Genomic DNA, 19,891 nt, shown 5'->3' with positions numbered 1-19,891 from the left:
GTTCAACTTTGACGTTGCGCGGCACCACATCGAAATAGGCGCTGCGAGGGAACGTCTACACGCCAAAGTAGCACACATCAAAATAAGGGTGCCAGGAACAGCTGCAGACAGGGTCACAGGGCGGACTCAACAGCAAGCCGCTCCCTTAAAGGGCCCCTCCCAGACACAGTTGCACTAAACAACACAAGATCCACAGAGCCGACAACTGGTTGCAGACCCTGTGCCTGCAGCATGGATCCCCAGCTGCCGCAGCAGCAGCCAGAAGCCCTGGGCTAAGGGCTGCTGCCCACGGCGACCATAGAGCCCCGCAGGGGCTGGAGAGAGAGCGTCTCTCAACCCCTCAGCTGATGGCCGCCATGGCGGACCCTGCTATTTCGAAGTTGCGGGACACGCAACGACTACACGGTCCCTACTTCGACGTTGAACGTCGAAGTAGGGCGCTATCCCCATCTCCTGATGAGGATAGCGACTTCGACGTCTCGCCGCCTCACGTCGAAGTTAACTTCGAAATAGTGCCCGACGCGTGTAGCCGCGACGGGCGCTATTTCGAAGTTAGTGCCGCCACTTCGAAGTAGCGTGCATGTGTAGACACGGCTAAAGAGAGTTAGTAACTTGTCCTAATGAAGGAGAAGCACACTGTGGAGATTCGTTTGAAAATAAGTTTACACTGTGATTAAAAACCCTTGGCTAGCGTGTATCAGCTGACTCAAGCTAAGGGGCTGCAAGCTGGGGTCTCAGAGCCTGTGAGATGCAGATGCCCAGATATTGGGCTAAAGCCCAAGCCAGAATGTCTACGCTATAATTAAACAGCTCCTTATCCTGAGTCCTGTGAGCCTGAGTCAGCTGGTATGGGTCAGCTAAGTTTTAGAAATAGATTGTAGTCATACTTTTGAGAGTTGTGGTATTATCCCAGTTCTTTCTAGTGGCAGTAGTCAAGTCATTATCTACTGGTCTGGCTCTACTTTTCCTTCCTCACTAGCCAGTCAAGGCTCCTCCCAGTATCCAACCCTTCTCCTCCTCTTCCTCTTTCTCCCACTCTTGTGCCAAGGGTGGGAGTATCAGCCCTGAAGTGTCTTATCTCCTCTTAACTCTGCTGATAACTATTCTGACTAGCTGATGCAGGGTAGGAAGAGGGTGTTTAACATATAGAACTAGATAAATTCATGAAGGTTAGGTTTATCAATGACTATTAGATAGGATGGGTAGAAATTATGTCTGTAGCCTCTGTTTATCAAAGGCTGGGAATGGATGGCAGAAGAGGGATTACTTGATGATTATCTGTTCTGTTCACTCCATCTGAGGCATCTGGCGTTGGCCACTGAAAGAAGATGGGATACTGGACTAGATGGAGCTTTGGTCTGATCCAGTATAGCTGTTCTAATGTCATGTTATTTCTATATTCCCTTGGTACCTGACAATCTGGCCTTTAATAAATTTAGTGATAGAATTATGTTTTAAAAACAGATATTTGAGGACTGCATTTGAGGGCAGATAAGCAATGAGCTTAAACTGTAGCTAGGGAAGTTTAGGTTGGACATTAAGAAAAACTTCCTAACTGTGAGGGTGCTTAAGCACTGGAATAAATTGACTGGGGAGGTTGTGGAATCTCCGTCACTGGAGATATTTAAGAGCAGATTAGATAGACATCTACCAGAGATCGTCTAGATATTGCTTGGTCCTGCCATGAGAGCAGGGGACTGGACTCAGTGACCTCTCGAGGTCACTCCAAGTTCTAGAGTGCTGTGATAGCAAGAAGATAATTGAACTCTGAGTAACATTCGTTTTGTAAAATGAAAATAGTAAGTTTACATGTATTATGCATAACACAAATGTGACACAAAAAACTGCAATATAATTTGTTTCTTAATATAGCCTGAAATGGTTTTATTTACCTTTAAAGTACTGCACACTAAGGAACAAATGTTATAGAATATAATAAAATAAACATTCCATTTTAACAAGTATATTTCCTACATAATTATAATAGCTTATATGTGAACATTTGCATTTCTGATAAGAGCAAATGGTGCAAAAATCAGAGCCTCGAGCAAAGATCTGTGAGACGAAAATGCTGATGACAGTCTGTCACCAGCATTTTATTGTAAGGATTCTTCAGAAATAGAATGATACTGTATAAATTATTTAGAAAATTTATAATCAGCACACTTTCAGTCAGATTTTCAAATGCTTCTGCATGTGATAATATGCAGACAGTCAGCAGGGCCGACAGCCATCTCGAGCCCAGGGGCAATAGGGGAGGAGGGCCTGGCTCCCCACCCACAGGGGCTAGTGGTAGAAGGGGCAGGGTTTAGGGCAGTCAGCTCTGGGGCCCCTCTGTGCTCCCTCAAACCCATATGCAGAGTGGTGGCACAGTGCTCCACGGTGTTTCAGAGGGGCCTGGCGCTCTGGCTGCCACTGCTGCTACTTCAGCCATGACAGCAGCTGGAGCTCCAGGCCTCTTTGGAGTGCTGAGCCCCAGGACAACTATCCCTTTTGTCCCCTCTCCTCTGCCTCCCAGTTGGCAAGCCTGCAGACAGTTGTTCATGCTGAAGTTCTGTGAGCAAATACAGAAAGTGCACATGAATATTGGACATTTACTCTAGAAAATGATTGTCTTCCAATTGCAGTATCTGAATCTGATCCATGCAGTTCTTTTCTGGAATAAGGTGATATAAAATGTATTTATCAGAAGAACATAGATTCCCTGAGATGTAGAGTGTAATTGCTTTTAGACAACCGACCTTTGACAGTGATTGGAATTCCTGGGTATGACTCCTTTAAGTCAGAGCAGTGTTGTTGTCCTCAATGGTTGTACTTCTGCCTATGGCTGCATATGAGTGTTTGAACAATTCTAGCTTGGCGAAGGAAACCAAAGTTAAACATGTTTATCTTCATGTAGGGCCTGGTGCAAAGCTCACTGAAATCAATACAAGTTTTAGGTCAGCTCCTTGAACCCTCCGAGTTATGTAGATCTTTACTATTTTCTGTGTTTCGTAATGGCCCATATGCAATTTAGGCTGCTTCTACACGTGCCAGCACCTGTCGGAGGTGGCATGGTAATGAGGTAGTTTGAAGCAGGCTAATGAGGCACTAACATGCATATTCAGTGCCTCATTAGCATAATGGCATCCATGTGAATTTTGAAGTGCAAAAACTTCAAATTGCAGATGGACAGTGTAGATGGTGGCCACTTCAAAATACGCTCCCCACTTTGATATTCCCTTGCTCCGATCTAGTTTTGTGGAGCTATTTTGTGTCAAAATAGGGTGCTTATTTGGAAGATGCCCCCATCTACAATGTCAGTCTGCAATTTGAAGTCTGCACTTTGAAATTTGTGCGGCTGCCATTATGCTAATGAGGTTCTGAGTATGCACATTAGCACCTCATTAGCCCTCTTCAAATTGCCTCATTATCATGCCACCTCTGATAGGAGGTGTCATGTGTAGAAGCAGCCTAAGATACATGACTGTTAAAATATCTAAAAAATGTATTGTCTGAAGTTATGTTCAATGCAGAACAAGAGGAAGTATTACTGGCGTACAAAACAAACAGAATTCAACCTTTGCCAAATGAGGTACAGCTCAAAACCCTGATAGATGCCATAGTTTTATTCATTCACTGACCTCACAGTCCAGTTTATAATACCATGGTTTTGGATTTACGCACCAAGCAGGCTGTTTGGTTCTACATATGGAAAAAAGTGATTCTACTAAGAGAACAAGCAAAACGGAATTAGTGGGATATTAATAGACAACCTCTACATATGAAATCCTTGAATAGGAAGGGGTGCCTTTGGATCACAGTCCCCTAGGTGCTTTCATCCCCAAAGCCCCACATAGCAGCAGGTGTGGCAGATGCAAACCAGAATAAATGTGCACCATACTGGTGTGGGCATGCTTGAATGCTGAACACTTGCTGTAAATTGTTACAGCATTTTCCAATAAAAAAGTTTGTATCAAGCTCAAATAATAGACACAGAGTCTGGTGCATACCAGTTTTATGCCAAAATCAAAAAGTAAATAGGAGACTTAGACAGTGAGTTACAATATCAGGAGATCCATCACTGAGAGTAAACATATTTCTCGCAGGCTTCCAGTTTCATGTGGGAGAAGTAACAGAGGAGGTGAGGATGATGGGTCAGTTGCTTTTCTGTTCACTGTAAATTTTAAGTGGATCAAGCCAGTAGTTTTTCCACTAGGCATTCACAAAAAACAAAACAGTTTGCCCACAACTTCCATTTCTTCTCCAACAAAAGCAGAGACTTTTAAAAGCAGGTTAGTTACCCTTGCAGTGAGGGGAGGGTTTTTTCCCTGCCACTCTCTAAACAAAATTACCTCAGTCTTGCACTACAAGCTCCATTTATGCCCTCTTTTGGGATAGGCTACATCTATACTACCCTGTGCTCAATTTTGTGCATCGAGTATGGAGGTGGAAATTGACCTGTAGGGGTTGCAGTCAACCCCTGTAATCTTTGAGAGACATGAGGAGTAAGGGAGGTCGATGGAAGAAACTCTCCCACCCACCTTCCCCAGTATAGACAGCCAAGTTAGCTGAGAACAGATAAGTAAAATGTAGCTACTGATTCCAGTCATTGAAAAGAAGCGCGCTGCACTCCTGGAGTACAAACGCTCACCGAGCCAGAGTACCCAGCAAGCACTTAGAGAGGCCAGAAGAACAGTACAGCAGACAGCCAGGTGCTGTGCCAACAACCACTGGGTCCAGCTATGCAGCAGCATCCAGACCTGTGCCGACTTTGGTAATCTCAGAGGAATGTACGAGGGTATGAGGAAGGCATCAGGACCCACCCAGAACAAGATGGCACCTCTGAAATCCAAATCTGGTGAAGTCATTGCTGACAAAGCCAAAGAGATGGAGCGCTGGGTTGAGCACTACTCCGAGCTGTACTCATGCGAGAATGTTGTGGTTGACGCAGCCATCGATGCTGTCGAGCTCCTACCAGTAATGGATGAACTTGATCAAGAACCGACTGTGGATGAACTGAAGAGAGCCATCGACAGCATTGCAGCAGGAAAGGCCCCTGGTCAGGATGGTTTACCACCAGAGGTAATCAAATGTGCCGCGGACACACTCCTGGAACCCCTACATGAGCTACTGTGCCTGTGCTGGAAAGAGGGTGAGGTTTCACAGGATATGTGTGACACTAACATTGTAACGTTGTATAAGAACAAAGGAGACAAGCGATTGCAACAACTACCGTGGAATCTCCCTCCTAAGCATCACTGGCAAACTGTTCGCTCACGTCATCCTTGGCACACTCCAGAAGATTGCTGAGAGGGTGTACCCCGAATCGCAGTGCGGATTCCACGCAGAGAGGTCTACCGTTGACATGGTCTTCTCTCTAAGGCAGCTGCAGGAGAAGTGCAGGGAGCAGAGAAAGCCACTCTACATAGCCTTCATCGACCTGACCAAGGCCTTTGACTTGGTCAGTAGGGATGGTCTGTTCAAACTGCTCCACAAGATAGGCTGTCCTCCACGGTTACTCAAGATGATCCAGTCGTTCCACGAAGACATGAGAGGAACCATCCAATATGATGGCGCATTATCGGATGCTTTCAGAATCAGGAGCGGCATCAAACAAGGATGCGTGCTTGCTCCGACATTGTTCGGGATCTTCTTCACACTCCTCCTGAAGTGTGCCTTTGGATCTTCAACAGAGGGCATCTTGCTGCATACAAGATCTGATGGGAAACTGTTTAACCTTGCAAGGCTGAAAGCTAAGTCTAAGGTGCAGGAAGTCCTCATCAGAGACATGCTGTTTGCAGACAATGCTGCTATAGTGTCTCACACAGAAGACCAGCTTCAAAAACTGCTGGATCAGTACTCCAAAGAGTGCAAGGACTTTGGGCTAACCATCAGCCTAATGAAGACAAACGTACTTGGTCAGGATATTGCTGAATCCCCATCAATCAGCATTGACAACTATACGTTAGAGGTCGTCCACGAGTTCGTGTACCTCGGGTCCACCATCACTGACACCCTGTCGTTGGACACTGAGCTAAATAGGAGGATCGGAAAAGCGGCCACAACTCTGTCCAGACTCAGCAAGAGAGTGTGGAATAACAACAAGCTGTACACTCACACCAAAATGCAAGTCTACAGAGCCTGCATCCTCAGCACCCTCCTTTATGGCAGCGAGACTTGGACCCTGTATGCCCGCCAGGAAAAGAGGCTGAACATCTTCCACTTGCGCTGCCTCAGGCACATCCTTGGAATATCATGGAAGGACAGAGTGACCAACACCGCTGTCCTCAAGCAAGCTGGAATCCCAACCATGCACACCCTCCTCAGGCAGCGTCGACTCTGCTGGCTTGGCCACGTCCACAGGATGAATGATGGAAAGATTCCAAAAGACATCCTGTATGGTGAGCTAGCCTCTGGCAAAAGACCTCCCGGACGCCCCCAGCTGCCCTACAAAGATGTCTGCAAGAGAGACCTCAGAGAGGTAGACATCGAGCTGGACAACTGGGAAGAACTAGCAGACGACCACAGCAGATGGAGGCAGGGGTTACACAAGGGCCTTCAGAAGGGTGAACTGAAGATCAGACAGCTAGCAGAGGAGAAGCGAGCGCACAGAAAGCACAATAAGGACTTGCCAGACACCCACTACATCTGCAAGAGATGCAGCAAGGACTGTCACTCTCGTGTGGGTCTTCATAGTCACAATAGACACTGTAAATGAAGTCCTCAATTGAAACTTTAAAGGGCACGATCCATAGTCTATACAGACTGAAGGATGCCTGCTACTACTAGCTACGGAATTGCCATAGCTAGAATTGTGTATCTGTAGTCGACTTTTTCTCGTGTAGATGTTGCCATAGTGAATATTCAGTCCCATCTGAATATGTGCAAGTGAAGTTTTGAGCACTTTGTGAAAGCCTTTACACGAAACCTTAACTATGGTGCAACAATAATACGACTCCATAATACTTGTAGTTATTTCAGGTCCTGATTATAATTCGTTGAAGTCATTAGGGATCTGTGCATTGAATTAGTAGTGCATAGATTATATTCTTTGTAAGTCAGACATTTCCTCAGAACACCTGTTCAGTTTGTGATACCTTTCTCAGAACTCTCTACAAGTTTTGTTCAGAGTTGCATGGCTGTATAATATTAGGATTAGTATTATTCTTTAGAAAAAAATCTACTTGATTAAGATTGACTAGTCTTCCACTTTAACACATTCATATCTTTTGCTGGCTAAAAGGAAAAAAATAGTTCATATTTCCTACTAAATTTAGTCCACATTTCAAAAGCTTAATTTCCATTGAGTGTATTGATGCTTGGTCGAAGATGAAGGTGTCTTAGAAATCTCATTAGCACTGTCTGTGATTTTATAGGCTTGTCTATATCACTGTCATTTATTAACATTTGTCATAAATATTAATCATTGCTTTATATTTTCCTTGAAATGGTTGTACTTTATTTGGCAATAATTTATACAGATTGCAGTAACATGTGATGTCATGTATCTTGTACACTATTTTTGCTGTGTCTATCCATCTGTCTGTTCAGTCAAGGTTCTACCATGTTGCCCCTCACACTATGCCAGACCCAACCCCTCCCTTGGCCAGCATAGGGCCTGGCCTAGCCCCTCAACCGACACCCCTCCCAACATCATGCCAGCCCCAGCCTCAGCCCCTCCCCGGTCAGTGTGGGGTCCTGTCCAGCCCTCCTACAGAGCTCCCCCTGCACCATGGCAGCCCCTCCACAGCCAGTACAGGGCCTGGTCCAGTCCCCCATTGGGGCCCCCCATATACCATGCCAGCCCCACCCCATCCCCCATCCACTGCTGAGCCTGGCCCAACCCCCCAACAGAACCCGCCCGTCCTTCCACACTCTGCCAGCCCCTGACCCACCCAGCACGGGACCCAGCCCCCCAGTGGAGCCCACGCCCCCCCGCCAGCCCAGCGCCTTCCCCATCCGGCGTGGGGCCCAGCCCATAAACTCTGAATGTGTAATACACGTTTCGGTCTACAACTTTCTTCCAGACCAGCTTCTGCTTGCAAGCAGAGATTCTATGGGTAGAATCTGAAAGTTCTTTTAATGTTCATTTTAATATTACAAATTTTAACGTTTATCATGACCCTTTAATCTTTAATAAAGGCATGTAGTAGTTCTTTATTTGCATATTGTTACATGTGGAAGATTGGACTTGTCTACTCCAATATGCATTTTAATGAAAGATGTAATAATGATTAGTGCAACACTTCCTGTACAGGTGTAAATTGCAATTGTCAGAATTCACAACTCCTTGCTAAGGACTAGCTCCTGACCACAGCAAGAAAGGGAAGCAAACTGAAAAACCCAGTAAGGTGTATTTTTACCCTCAGAAGGCAAGTTTTCTTATGGTGGAGGGGGGTCATGCTGTACAGGGCACTTTGCTGGTACTCTTGAAGATGAGCTTCAAGAGCCTGTGCATGAGACTAGTCTGTCCCCTAGCTCTCTGTGGACTATTATGAAGAGATCAGTATGCACATTCCATCACCAACCTTGCAGACAAATCCAACTTAAGGCAGAATTTAGCCTTAAGTAAGTTTTGTTTTGTTTTGTTTTGGTTTTCAAAAGATACAGCAATCCAATTCATAATTGGTATATCCACATGCCTTAGCTATGTCCATCTGTGTTCCAAATTCAGCAGTGGCTTAAATGGTGGTGTACCAACAAATTGTGGTGTAAGAAGTTTGAAAAGTGAGTTGAAGTGATGTCATTGATGCTGATTTGCCATTCAGTGGATGTGCAAACTAAGTGTAACTTATACAGGGAGATGTGGAATGAGGGATAAACAGAATTGCACCGATTAAGGATGATCTTATACAAAATGTAAGTGATGGCCATGGGTGAGGGCACCTACTTATTCACCTCTCTTTCTACAGCCACTCTTGTTAGCTCTTGTTGCAGATCTTCCTTTTCACCTCCCGCAGTTACACTTGTGCAGACTTCTGGACAGCCATGTTGACTTACCTCACCATTTGTATCACATTGACTTAAACCACCATTTAGATCATATCTCAGTTAGATTCATTCTTACACTTACAAGGTGGGTGAAATGATATTTTTATTGAACCAATAAAAGATACTGTCTCACCATCTTTTCTCTCTAATATCCTGGGACCAATACAGCTTCAATGATGCTCATTCCTAGACTATCTTTTAGCATAATCATGTTATGAGTGCATCTTACAGCTTTCCAAGATTTTTTGAAGGATTAATGTAAACCGTAGTTTGCGTGGTGAGCCTCCATTAATCATTAGATTCTCTGTGGAAGAGCATCTTAGAATAGTATTGCACCTGTACATTTATAGGGAAATCCTGAGCAGTACTGCCTGGTACACCAAAATGCTTCTGTTTTAACCAACAGCAAATTTTATTTCTTTCATTAAAAGTAGTGGATGAAACAACATTAAATATACAGAATGTTGATGTTCTTGATTGCAGTCATAACAGTTTGAAAACAATTTTGTCTTTACAAATATGGTACTATAGGGACCACTGTTTCAATACTCCTTTCTTGGACTTCGAGATATGAGCTGAAATCCTGGCCCCATTGAAACTAATGGTGTTTTGCCGGGGAGTTAAGTGGCTATGTCTACACTTCAGCGATCAGTTGACAGAAATCTTCCGACAAAACTTCTGTCAACAGATTACAGCGATGCACAAAAGCGGATCACTCTGTTGAAGCACTGGGTTGACAGAGAGCAGTCAAGCTGCCTGGCTAATCTCTCAACAGAGCAGCCTACAGGAAGCCAGCAGCCCAGGCTGCCCTGTCACCTGGAAGCTCTGTCTGTCAACAGAAGGACCTTGAAGTGTCCACATGGCTTTTTTGTTGACAGAATCTGTTGAGGAAGGCATGCTGCCTTGTGGGGGTGAGGCAGTAGTCTGTCAACGAAAGTGAGGAGTTCTGTTGACAGTAAGCTCCAGGGGTTTTGTAAACAAAATGCCTGTTTTGTTGACAAAACCCCATTGTGTAGCTGTAGCCAGGAAGATAAACACCTACGGTGGTCATCCCCCCCCTCCCACACACACCCTTTTCTTCTGCTTTTACTGATTTGGGACTTTTTGCACAATGGAATTCTGCTGTTTCAACTCATTACACAGAATGACAACTCACTTAGTTCCAGTTGTTTTCTTCAATTCATGTTGTGACTGGGGCTCCTAAGAGCAATCTGTTGACCAAATAGGCAGGAACCTGTCCTGATTGTGCCCAAATGACTCATTCTCCACCCCCAAGTTGTGCTTTCCACAATGAAAAATCCCATGGAAAAAAAACATGGCAATCTTCTTTTACAGATGGGTGTAGGGTAAGGAAAAAAATTGGACAGAAGTGATTGGCATTTTGCCTACTAATTCTGGGTATCAAGAACATATTCACTGCCTGAACTGTGTAACATTTCGTCACAGAAACCCGATCCTCAGGGATGGGAAATCTTTTTTCTTTGCTTGGAGACTGTAAAGGCTATTGGATACTGATTTTTTAATCTATGTTTATGGTATTTTCTGATTTTTCTCGAACTTTGTGTTTTTCTTTCTTCCTGGCAGATACATCTTTCATTTTATTGCCGAACAAACTGGGAGCACTCTGTCACTTTGTGTGTAGTGGACATCACCTACAAAGCCTGCTGAATACAGTGCTGAAGGTCCACCACTTTGGTGAGTGGAATCATAGTTACAATTTTATGTGTTGTTCTATTTCAGGTTGTGTTTGTATTGTTGACCAAAGTGCTTCCATATGGGCTTTAAAAATGCTTTCCCAGATCTCAGCAGAAAAGTACTTTTTGTGGAGAAAAGCAATTTGTCCTAGCATTTTCCTTTACAGAAAATCTGCTTCAATCTCTTCCAGTCCAATTGAAGCACTTCGGAATGCTTTACAAAGACAAGCCTCCCTTTTCTCTACCTGCCTGGATTTTGCTTTTGTTTGAGTTGCCCATCGTGAAAGAAAGACCTGAATAAAATGAGGGTTTTAGGAATTTGTGTTGTTCTTCTTCTTAAAAGAAATTGTTCCTTGCTCAAGATGGACCATTTATTCAGAATCCTAGAGCAGTGAAGATTGTTTAGCCAGCCAATGCAAATGGTTGATTGAATATGCCTAGTGTTATGAATCTGCATATAATATAATATGCCCTGTGCAAAGGAAAGATAAATGAGAGAATAGCCCTGTAAATTGTCAGTTCTTTCATGGTCCTCTAACTGCCAGCCAGAATGCTCACAAGACACCCTATAATTTAATTATGTTGTACATACCCTCTGGGAATTAATATAATTATATACAATAGCACACTACCCTAGAGTGTCTAGTAGAGAAAAGTGTCTCATTTTTAGGAGCATCTCAAAAGGAGAAAGGAAATATAACCCGTTCAATTGATGATTCCCCTGGAAAAGTTAAAACAAATTTATAATGAAATTAATCATTCTGAGCTCTTCACCATGCTATGGTTCTTAATTCTACTGTATACTAATTTCAAGTATAGCGGTCTATCCTTATCCCAGCCAAATTGCTGTTGAATTCAGATGTGTTCTGATTGAATAATAGTGGCTAGATTTGGCCCCTTTGTTAAAAATATTTAATTATATTTGTTTGCATGTGGATTTGCAGCTGCATAAACACTTTTCAGCCTGGTATGCATGAGACTGCAGATGAAATCTCAGTGGAAGCTACAAGGGTTAAATGCTAATGAAAAATCAAACCCTTATTTGGCATTCTGTTTGTTACACTGGGTCCTTTTTCAGCAACAAGCAATGCAACTTCTTGGCTGTATGAAATGACTTCTTTCTGATTTCCTGATGGCATAACTTTTTTTTTAAATTTTATTAGTGCACTAAGATCACTACTATGTAATTAAAGTTCCAAATTTGCAACATTAATAGTTTTGTGATTATAATAAGTGATATATAAAATGCAGGGAAATTATGTGAAAGCTAGGTAAAGGTAAACTGTAAATATATATGTAAAACAGTCTCTTCTTAAAGAGAAAAAAGTCTGGTATTTTACAAATCTAAGTATTGTTTCTGTAATTATTTATTATGTTTGTAAAAACACCTGTCGCCTTTATAGCTGAACATGACTTTTATTTGGTGATCTTTAGGGTCACGGAAAGAGAAGAAAAATGTGTTTGAAAGGCGTGTGTATATTTACTTATTTACATATTAACTCATTCTACAAGGTCTTCAAAACATACTGGTGTGCTAGGGCCACCTTCCAGGTAAGGAAGTTTGATTGGCATTCCAATGCTGCCAGCCAGAGAGCGGAAACAAACATGTTACATTATCTGACTGAGAGCTAACTCTTCAAAAGAAATTTTGGAAGATATTGTAGTGAGTGCTGGGCTATACGTTCTCTATAATATCAGTATACAATCTCTGTAGGGAGAACAGGGCAGACCCTAACATATATCATAGGAGGCACAGGGACTACATTAACGTACTGCATCTTTATTGCTGCCAGTTGACTACTCTGGGTTACAGCATGGGGCAGATACATCTGAGTTCTTGTAAGAGTATAAGAACAGCCATATTGGGTCAGACCAATGGTCCATCTAGCCCAGGGGTGTGCAAAATAAACCCAAGGGCCAAATCTTTCTCACCAAGCATTTCTCTCCCACCCACCCAGCTGATTAGCAGTGTGCGCTTATATACAGCCAGCAGCTTGTTTTCAGCTGCCCCTTCCCCAACCCTTTGTTCCAGCTGCAACCGAGCTGCTCCTAGGATTCTCCTGCTAGATGGGCAGGGGGGATGGTGAGAGTAGTGAGGAAGTCAGGGTGTTCTCCTGTCCCTGTACCCTATTTCTGCAGAGCAGGAATCGTGGAGAGGGAGACACATAGTCCGAAGCATATGATGGTAAGTGATTCACTCAGGAGTGCAGAACAGGGAAGTGGGGAAGACAACAGGGCAGGACAGATTTCCTTTAAGGATACAGAAGGTGGCTTCTTGCAAAAACTGACCCAGCAGCAACCAGCACAGACTCTGTGCCACTATCACACATACCCAGTCTGTGCCACACACACACTCTGTCACACATACACTGAAGCATGCACTCAAACTGTGTCACAAAATCTGTCTGTCTCACACACAAAGTGTTTCTCTTTCATACTTGCACACTCTGTCTCTCTGGCTGCATCTACGCTAGCAAGTTCTTTAGTAAACAAAAAACTGGCCTTTTCCAAAAAAACCCACTCAGCCTTTACATACAAAATGAGCATTTTTAATCTGAAATAGAAAGAACACAGCACTTTTTCTGGTGGCCCTCTTCCTCTCTCAGATGAGGAAGGGCACCTTTTCCCAAAAGATTCTTTTGGGAAAAAAAAATGTGTGTAGATGCCCCGGGACCCTTTTTCTGAAAGAGCAGTCCTCATGGTGCTGGATTTTTTTGATCCCTGGCCTGTCTTTCGAAAGAGCAGTGGCTGTGTGAACACTCTGTATCAAAAAAAGCAGATTGATTTTTTTAATTCATTTTTTTGCGTGGCGGACGCACTTTTTCGAAATATGTTTTTTGGAAAAGATCTTCCAGAAAAACTTCTTTTGAAAGATTGCTGTAGTGTAAATGTAGCCTCTCTCGGTAATCCCCCAACCCTTCTGTCCAAGGACATGCTCTTTCCAGGGGGCCCAGAACTGACTTGAGACTAGTACCAAAATTTGTGGAGTTGCCCCTCTGTGAAAATTATTGCCAGCCCCAATCTAGTCCATTCTTCTCACAGTGGTGAATGCTAAGTGCTTCAGAAGGAGTGAACAGAAGAGGCAATCATCAAGAGAGTCATCGCCTGTTGCCTGTTCCCAGCTTCCAGCAAGCAGAGGTTAGGGACACGATCCCTGTCATCTTGGCTAGTAACCATTGATGGACCTGTCCTCTTTGAGCTTATTTCATTCTCACGGGAACTCTGTTACAGTCTGGACCTTTCCCACATGCCCTGGCAAAGGATTCCACATGTTGACTATGAAGAAATAATTTCTTTTGTTTGTTTTAAATCTGCTGCTGATAAATTTGATTGAGTGACCTTCTTGAGTTATTTTAGTAAAGGAATAATTAACATTTCCTTATTTAATTATTCTACACCATTCATGATTTTCTAGACCTTTAACATATCCCCCCATACCCTTTATTCAGTTATCTTCTGATTTGAAAAATCCCAGTCTTTTTTAATCTCTTTTAATATGGAAGATGTTCATTACCCCAATTATTTCTGTTGCATTCTCTGTACTTTCACGAATCCTATATATAATATATATTTTCAACCTGGATGACCAGATCTGTATGCAGTATTCAAGATGTGGGCATACCATGACTTAATATAGAGGCAATATGATATTTTCTCTCTTATTATGTATTCCTTTCCTAATGATTCCTAATATTCCGTTAGCTCTTTAGATTGCAACTGCACATTGAGCAGATGTTTTCAGGGAAATATCTGCAATGATTCCAAGATTTCTTTCGTGAATGGCTACAGCTAATTTAGACCCCATCATTTTGTATGTATAGTTGGGATTATATTACTCCATGTGCATTACTTTGCATTTATCAAGACTGAATTCCATCTGCCATTGTGTTGCCCAATCAACCAGTTTTGTGAGATCTCTTTGTAACTACTTGCAGTCAAATTCAGACTTAATTATGTTGAGTAATTTTGTATCATTTGCAAATTTTGCCACCTCAATTTCTACCCATTTTTCAAGATCATTTATGAATAGTGGTTTGAGCAGTGGCCTGTTAAACCCAGCATTGTAAGTTCATTCCTTGAGGGGGGCATTTAGTGATCTGGGGCAAATAGGGGGGATAAAAAAAGAGATGGCACTTCATCCTGCCAAGAGGGCAGGGGACTGGACTCGATGACCTCCCAGGGTCCCTTCCAGCTCTATGAGATGTGTAAATAGAACAGCACTGGTCCCAGTACAGATCCCTGGAGCACACTACTTCAGTCCCTACCCTTTATTTCCTATCCCTTAAATGGAGCACCTGGCAATGTTTGGGTAATCATCTGATGAACCTTCAGTTACTCGAATAACAAGCCATATCTTAATCACCTGCATCCCTCTGTTTATAAACAAAATCTCTGCCTCAAAGGCAAAGCTGGGGGCAACGTAAACTGTTGCTGTTAAAACAGGGGTCTGGGGCTAAAGAATGTGCTTGAAGCAGACCTCAATTATTAAATTCAAGGGTCCAAATTTCAAGGTTTCAAATTTTGGTCTAGGATCAAACTGTCAACAGTGGGATGTCCATTAAATGAGTTGAAGATTCTCATTGTTACTAACCACAAGCCCTGAGAGGGGGTTTTTTGCAGTATTTGAGCTGCTGCTCTGCCCAGTTGAGGTTAACTTTAGAGTTCCATGCTGTTTTATAACCTTCTGCAGCCTTGCATTTATATGAGGTAACCTAAAGCTTGCATAATCTAAGGGATAGCTCAGTGGGTTGAGCATTGGCCGGGTAAACCTGCGGTTGTGAGCTTGATCTTTGAGGGGGTACATTTAGGGATCTGAGGCAAACAGCTTAAAAAAATCTGCCAGGGATGATGATAGGTCCTGCCATGAGGGCAGGGGACTAGACTCAATGACCTCTGAAGGTCCCTTCCAGTTCTATGAGATAAATACACACATTTTCTCCCTGTATCCCAGTTATCTTAAGTCTGGACAGCTTGGTTTTGCATTTTTTTCCTGTTCGTTATATATTGCAGAAAAGTCTCAATGATTTTTCTGATTTATGTTTATAGTTTCTCCCTAATCTCATGATATTCTCTCATGTTGCAGTTTTCAGGCTCCAGTTTTATCAGTTAAATGGAAATCTTTGGAAGACCCTGTTTTTCCTTCTCTGCTCTTATGTGTACCTTCTCCAGAGTCTCCTGGTTTTGCCCACCATTTTATCTTGTTCTTACTGTTAGGGCAAGTCCCAAAAGGATAAGGCAGAAAGGAATAGGATCTTTTACTTTATGTCTAAAACCCCAGTTCACAGGACCATGCCATGCCTGCAGTGTTTGTCAGTCCACGATGCATCCACTTTACATGTATTTTTTTAATCTGGTGGGCCTTCATATTTTCTGCTCTATTATGTGCTGAATGTTAAGTGAATCAGACTGCTGACACTAATTTTTAGTGTAATTACAAAAGAATGATATCAATTGAGTGATGTCTTCGAAGTTGTTAAGATGTACATTTTGGGATGAGAAAGGGGCCCTATGCTCATTGTACTTTAAGGTTTAGCATTTGATTTTCCACTCCTGTATATGTTATACAGTATTTTCATTTGTACAGAGTTAATGTAAGTTTTTACCACTGTAGCGGAGAACTTGAAATGGTAGTGGTTTACCCCCATGTTGCTTAAGGTGCATGGAACTGCAGAATAAGTCCCTGAAAGTTTAGGCTTATTGACTAAAAATATTATTTGTTCTTACTTTTGTCATGGCATGTGCTTTTGTTTTGTGTTGGCTTTTTGACATTTATCCATGAAATAGGTAACATTAATCCTTCCAAAAGTTTTCAGTTGGTCATCTTTTAAGAAGATAATTTAATATCTTTCAATTAACATTTTAATTGTGTTTTAACTGGGTTTTTTTGCTCTTAAACTGAAAAATAACAAAGAAGCTACTGAAAAGCTGTTGGCACTGTAAGCATTGGAATCACAAAGCCAGTATAATTTCTCCTCATTCACTATTTCCTCGTTTATTATTTTAGCAGTAAAGGCAGGGAAACTTCTGTTCTATCCAATAGCTAAAGTAGAATTAAATATTGTTAATTACAAAGTTGTCCAGTATTGTCCAAGGATTATTCTCCCATGCATTTATCACTTTTTCTTTATGTAATGTAGTGAAGAATAAATATGACATTGGTCTTAAAAAAACAGCAACTTTCTGTAGTTTTCTAGTATATGCAGAGGAGGGCAGAAGAACAAGAATAAATATGTAGTTACAATCAGCCATGACGTGAATAATTTAGACTAATCTAGAATCAGGAGAGCTATCCAGAATGATTGGATATTTTGAAAATCACGTATTTCAGTGAATCAATGTATTTTTAGAAATGGCACAATTTAAAAGATGGGACCTTAACTTTTGTATTCCAGTCTCCTTTGAGATTTTGATGTTATTGGAAAAAATTGTTTCTTCTGCCAACTAATATTCCATCCAGGCCCTATCAGAAAATGGCAGCGACCCAGTCCACTTTGAATTTAGAGGCCCCAGGCCAGACCCAGGCCAAGGGCCCTGACATATCTAACTTCTCATCCACAGGGGAATACTAATACCAAAAGAATATGTGAAAATGAGCATTTGAGGCATATATTTATTAACAATTAAATTATTATACCAATAGCGTGTATATTAAAAATGTAATTTTAGTTGTGATTTTCTACTGCAAGCAAAACACTTCATGTTAGGAATGCTTTTCTGATTTTGTGGTGTGCAACCTCATTTATAATTGAAGAAAAATCCAATTTACATGCAACATCACTGTTAATGTCAAGCATTGTGAGCCCATTCAAACACTCCTGTCCCATTGTAGAACGATGATAGTTCTTTACTTGTTTTAACATATTGAATGTGCATCCACCTGATGCAGGGAGACTGACAAAAATGCATAATGCAATTGTGGTTTAGGATATGCAACCAAAAAGCCAAGACTGAATGTTTCTTGAAGCAGTTTTGGTTTACATTCTGATTTAAAGTTGGTGGGATGACATTTCGGAGAGATGATCTCATCACAGAGATGTCTTGAAATTTTGGTGTTGTACCTTTGTTGAAACTGGTCAGCAGCTAAATATGGATCTTCAACATTTAGTTCTCTGAGCTCACAAACGATACAAATTTGTGGCAGTGACTCAAATTGACGAGTAAGAATAGATATGATGGAGTCAATAAAAACAAAAAAGACCAATGACTCACTAGTGCTTTTCTGCATCAGATTGAGATGTTAGGCTGTGATTGGTGGAAAACACAGATGAAATGTCAATAAGCTGTACTACTGGCTTGGATTCAGAAAGGACTGAATTCCATTGATCACGAATCTTTTGACTACCTGTAAGAAGCTGTTCAGTGTTATCCCTCTCAACAGCTAACGTAGCATTGTGTACTTCAATTAAAACATTAGTTTCGTGGATCATATTTAGCAGCTTCATCCACGTGAATGACATTAAGATACTTTCAAATTAGGATGTATACTTCTGAATTGACTTAAGTTCAGTGTGAGCCTGTGCTACGCCTACCTTCGTGCTTCCAGCTTCCATCCCAGACACACCGCACGATCCATTGTCTACAGCCAAGCACTAAGATATAACCGCATTTGCTCCAACCCCTCCGACAGAGACAAACAGCTACAGGATCTCTACCAAGCATTCTTGAAACTGCAATACCCACCTGAAAAAGTGAAAAAACAGATCAGCAGAGCCAGATGCATGCCACGAAGCCTCTTACTACAGGACAAGCCCAAGACAGAAACCAACAGAACACCACTAGCCATCACCTACAGTCCTCAGCTAAAACCTCTACAATGCATCATCAGGGATTTACAACCCATCCTGGACAATGATCCCCCACTTTCACAGGCCTTGGGAGGCAGACCAGTCCTTGCCCACAGGCAACCTGCCAACCTGAAGCAAATCCTAACCAGCAAATATACACTGCACCACAGTCACTCTAACTCAGGGACCCATCCATGCAACAAACCTTGTTGCCAGCTCTGTCCACATATCTACACCAGCAACACCATTACAGGACCTAACCAGATTGACCACACCATCGTGGGTTCATTTAGCTGCACATCTACCAATATAATTTATGCCATCATGTGCCACCAATGGCCCTCTGCTATATACATCGGACAAACTGGACAGTCTCTACGTAAAAGAATAAAATCAGACATCAGAAATGGCAATATACAAAAACCTGTAAGGAGAGTACTTCAATCGCCCAGGCCACACAGTAGCAGACTTAAATTAGCTATCCTACAGCAAACAAAGTAGCTATCCTACAGCAAAGAAATTTCAGGGCCAGCCTCCAAAGAGCAATTTCTGAGCTACAATTCATCTGCAAATTTGACACCCTCAGCTCAGGCTTAAACAAAGACTGTGAATGACTGGCTAAATACAAAAGCAGCTTCCCCTCCCTTGGTGTTCACCCCACCTCCAGATCAACTGCTGGTAGTAAGCCTCACCCTTGCTGACTGAGCTAACCTTGTTATCCCCACCCTTGCTCTGGCTTATTTATACCTGGCCCTGCAGATTTCCAAGACCAGCATCTGATGAAGTGAGTCTGTGCTCACGAAAGCTCATGCTCAAAACTTTTCTGTTAGTCTATAAGGTGCCACAGGACCCTTCATTGCTGTGTTGAAAGAGTAAGAGCAACCTGTTTTACATCTTCAGTTCACGCTGATCATCTCGTTGTTGACATGCAGTGAAAGGAAACAGGCAGATGCTGCTTCAGGATTTCCCACTTTTGAGGATTTCTGCTGAAGATGTTTTACAATTGGTGGATTGCTCCATAGTATGTGATTGCCTCATTGAATTATTCAGTGTGATTAATGCTGACAAGATTTAGTGTGTGCTTGCCACAAGTGGAGACAATACAGTTTGGATTTTGCTCAGGAAGGAATGATGGTACTCTGTTGTACTTCTCAGCCATATTGGATCCATTGTCATAGGCTTGGCCAAAACAGACCTGAAAATTTCTAATACACAAGCAACAATTTTTTTTTCATTTTTTTCATGAAATTATCCAACAAAATAAAGTGTTGTTCAATTGGAGCCTTTGAACTTCCTGCAATTTTGGCATCTCAAACAACTAAGGTCATCTGATGGAAAAATCCTAAGCATTGTTATAGGCTGGGGACTGACTGGCTGAGCAGTAGTACAGCAGAGAAGGACCTAGGGATTATGGTGAGTGAAAGGCTGGATATGAGTAAA

At 42.2% G+C, this 19,891-nt stretch overlaps 1 protein-coding gene across 1 annotated transcript in view; it reads left to right on the top strand.

The window, feature by feature from the left end:
• The window catches only part of TENM2 (teneurin transmembrane protein 2), a 1,128,689-nt gene that overhangs the window by 84,095 nt on the left and 1,024,703 nt on the right, over positions 1 to 19,891 (top strand). The window contains exon 2 of the mRNA XM_075010154.1: positions 10,558 to 10,668. The gene's annotated coding sequence lies outside the window, so the exon portion shown is untranslated. The remainder of the gene's footprint in view (positions 1 to 10,557; positions 10,669 to 19,891) is intronic.

The sequence above is a fragment of the Carettochelys insculpta genome, chromosome 15 (genome assembly GCF_033958435.1).
Source record: "Carettochelys insculpta isolate YL-2023 chromosome 15, ASM3395843v1, whole genome shotgun sequence".
Classification (NCBI taxonomy): domain Eukaryota; kingdom Metazoa; phylum Chordata; order Testudines; family Carettochelyidae; genus Carettochelys; species Carettochelys insculpta.
This window is presented reverse-complemented; position numbering and strand designations above follow the sequence as displayed.